The sequence below is a fragment of the Fukomys damarensis genome, unplaced genomic scaffold (genome assembly GCF_012274545.1).
Source record: "Fukomys damarensis isolate Sample0158 unplaced genomic scaffold, DMR_v1.0_HiC HiC_scaffold_39, whole genome shotgun sequence".
Lineage (NCBI taxonomy): Eukaryota > Metazoa > Chordata > Mammalia > Rodentia > Bathyergidae > Fukomys > Fukomys damarensis.
This window is the reverse complement of record NW_022900951.1, coordinates 116,394,026-116,397,957: the sequence shown is the minus strand read 5'-3', so window position 1 is coordinate 116,397,957 and position 3,932 is coordinate 116,394,026.

The following is a 3,932-nucleotide window of genomic DNA, read 5'->3' as shown; positions in this document are numbered from 1 at the left end:
CAGAGTTTTGCTGTGTGGTCTGGTGGGGCACTGAGAGCATCACTTGCAGGAAATAATGTAGCAGCTGGACTGGGTTAAAAGAAAATGGCAGCTACCACAAGCACACACCAAATATCCCTTGATAATTTCCTGGAGTACTGAAGAAGAAATTTGATAAGGACTGGGGTCCCTTAATAAATGGATGGAACCTATAAATACTATAGAGTTTCATCATTTAAAATTTCTTTATTCTCGGGCATCATGGTGAGAGAGAAAGGAGATGCTTCAGCAAAGATTCTACACTTATAAGACAAAAAGGTTATAAGGCTATCCATCCCCAGGAAACAAATCATACAAAGTACACAGTCAAAGGCCTCAGGAGAAAAGGAAAGGAAGCAGAAAGTTGCCATCTATTTTAGCATCTTAGCAGCACACTGCTAAGTGATCTTTCTACCCACTGCCTCCAAAGACAGAGAACCATAAGTGCAAGGTTTATGGAGTGGCCAGAGAGAGTGTGGTGTCACCATGGTATCAGGCCACAGGAGGCAAAGCTGATTGAATGGTGGTCCAGCGTAGCTAATGATGTTGCTAGGAAACTCACATCTGCCACAATCTACCCACTCTGTTTTTTGTGCATCATTTACTCACCACAAATGACATGGCAGCATCACCCATAAGGTTGGCGGGAAGCCCATTATAAGGCAGATCAGAAAATTCCCTGCAACCAAGGCAGGAAGCAGACTGCTGCTGCTTTCTACACAGTGGTCATACAGCCCGCTGACCCTCAAGGGAACTTACCCATCCCCCTGTGACACCTACCACCCAAGCGGCATACCAGAGTTGCTGTTGGGCCTGCTCTGCTCTGGCTGGGGCAGACTGCACTCCAACAAAGTAGGAGTCATCCAAATTGTTGCAATGACAGCCTGGTTGTAAGCAAAGGAGGAGAAAGCCATAAGTAAAATCTCACCAGGAAACTAGAAGCCACGTGGCAAGACTGCTGGGGGTAACTGGCAGTGGGAAACGTAGCCTGACAGTAATTTGTGTGTACCTGCAGTACTTATTGAGCACTCAGTTTCTTCAAGATGTTACCTCGGCCACTAGGGATCAGAGATAAACTAGAAATAGTGTGGGCTATCAGTAAGTTCACAATAGATTAGTGAAGATGATCTATAAATACCTAACTAGAAACCAACATTTGCAATGCTGAAGCAGACAGACAAATGAAAAGCTGTGAGGAGAACAAGGAGGAAGGGAAAAAATATGATTAAAGAAAAAAATGGAAACAAAGCCAGTGTAAATAGGGAAGGGTGGGGGTGAAGGGAGGGCAGGGGAATGGGGAAAAAATAAGAACCAAGGTGCATCAGGTAAAGGTACAAGATCCCAATGATGAGTGTAACTGCACTGTATACCTAAAATGTACCAATAAGCTTAATGAAAAAAATCCACTCATAGTCCAGGACTAGTCATAGGCCTCTTCCATCACCCACTGAGTATGGAGGGCTATGGAAGTCGACAGAACTTACAGGTTCATAGTCAGGGTGAACTATGGGAAATAGGTCCCTTTTGGAAAGGACAGAGCAATATCAGCAGTAGGTCTTGAGCAATGAGGACACCCCAAAGTGAGAAGGACCCAAGAATGTGGAGCAATGGCTCCATCTAAACCAGTGCTGTCAACCAGGTAGAACATGAGCTACAAATGCCAGCCAAATACGTATGTGAGAATTTTCTAGTTGTCACATTGGAAAAAAAGTAAAAAGAATGTCACTAATAATATATTTTAATCCAATATATCCAAAACATCATTTCAACATGCAATCAATAAAAATTTTCATATTTTTACTTGAGATATTTTACATTCTTTCCTTTAACATACTTATTCTTTTAAGGAGGATCAGCCATATTTCAAGTAGCTAGTGACCATTGTATTGGACAGCATAGATCTAGACAGTGATGTCGGGACTAAAGAATAGAAGGAAAAGATCAAACTCTAAGAGCACCTATCAAGGTCTAGACATTATCTCTATAATACTTGCACCAGCACAAAAAAAAACAGTCAGGTGATAATAATAGGTCTCTTAAAGTTAATAACAATTGCCTCTCATTAAGTCTTTTTTTTTTTTTGTACTAGGGATCGAACTCAGAACCTTATGCTTGCAAGGCAGGCAGAGGCACCACTGAGCTAAATCCCCAGGCCAAGTCCTTACTTTTTACATGCATTTTATGACACTTGATTCTTACAGAAACCACACATAGTTAATACGTGATCATTGCAATTTTATGGATGGAAACCCGAGGCTGAAATATGAAACGGCCTGTCCAAAATTACAAAGCTTATAAGAAAGAGAAAGAAATTAAACTCATGCTTGTCTGAGTCCTATGACAGCACTCTCAACAACCTATTCGATTGTGCCTGCACACTGTATTACCCACTAATGTGCACCTGCCCCATTAGACCAAGAGCTGCCTAAGATAGAACTGTGTCTTATACACCTCTGAATCTCCTGACCATTTCTAAGCTGACCAGTGCTTACGCATGAATGAATGAGTGGTCACTCTTAGTTTCAATTGTTTGTCATCTAACTACATATTGACCTAGTCTGATCCCTAAACACCAAACCTCTTCCTTCTCCTTCAAACAACTCTAAGAGCCGGCTAGAGTTGGAAAGGAAGAGGGATAGAAATGATTAAAAATGTGCGGTACTGCAGCTCACAACTTGAGTTCTAGATCTGATTGCCCAAAAGTTAGCAAAGAAAATGACCATTAACTCTTCACAAGAGAATGTTCCGAAGTCTCTTCATCTTCCTCAGAAAAGTTAAAGGGATCACCACTACTGGGCTGTAGTCACCCTCCTAGGATATGCTTACTATCTTGGCGTACTGGAAAGAATGCTACATTATGTGTCAAAGAGTACAGTTTGGACCCTTGTGCTGTTGCTTAATAGCTGTATACCTTTGGCTAAGTAACTTAACCTCTCTATAAAGTGGAGATGATAATAGTACCTACCACCAAGGGGAGAAAAAAAGGGTGAAATGAGATGACATATAAGATGTTTTGTACACAATATAAACTATTCTACAGGATTCTTTAAGTTAGCTTTTTGTGCGGTGGTTGCTTGCTATATAGAATATACAGGGAAAGATAATCAAAACTTCCAAGTCAAAACCTTAAAAGTGGGCCCTTCTAGCTCAAATGCAAGCACCCAAGCCATCGCATGCATTTTAGAAAGTATCTGGAGAAATTTGTATTATTTATAAGGCATCTTGTTGATGGATTTCAACAGATCACCTGCTCTCACACAGAAGCTTCAGGCAGATTCAGGATTATAATTTCATTCTACTGAGAAGCCATTCAGCAGAGAGCTTAAGAGAGTAAAACAGGTAAACTGTCTCATTGTTAGCAGTAATATTGGTTTTGTTATTTTTTAAATTACCGAATGTAAATGGTACAGTAATGCAGGTAAATACACTATTATCACCAGGAATTAAGATTCTCATTATAAAAAAAAGATACAACTATAAAATCGAAGAAGTAAAAATCCTGAAATTTTACAATTAAATTGGAAATATCAAAATGAATTCATGATTTATTTTTTTCTTTCAAGTAAGTACACATTTTGTAGCTCCCTCTACTGAAAAACCTAGTATCACTGACCACAAGCAATGGGCTGCCAAAACACCTAGATTAGATTTCTAAATAACATTTCCAAGCAGCAGGAAACAACATTTCTTAGAGAAATGGCAGATTCTACATTTGAGGAAAGAAAAGTACAAGGTGGCCCAAGGATATCTTGTGACAGAAAGCAAAAAAACTTTTGAAGACTACCAAGGTCTTGTCAAAAAGACACCAAAGCCACGGGCCAGGGATTTATCTCATTGGTTCCACTGCCTACCTTACAAGCACAAGGTCCTGAGTTTGATCCTCAGTGCAAAAAAAAAAAAAAAAAAAAAAAAAA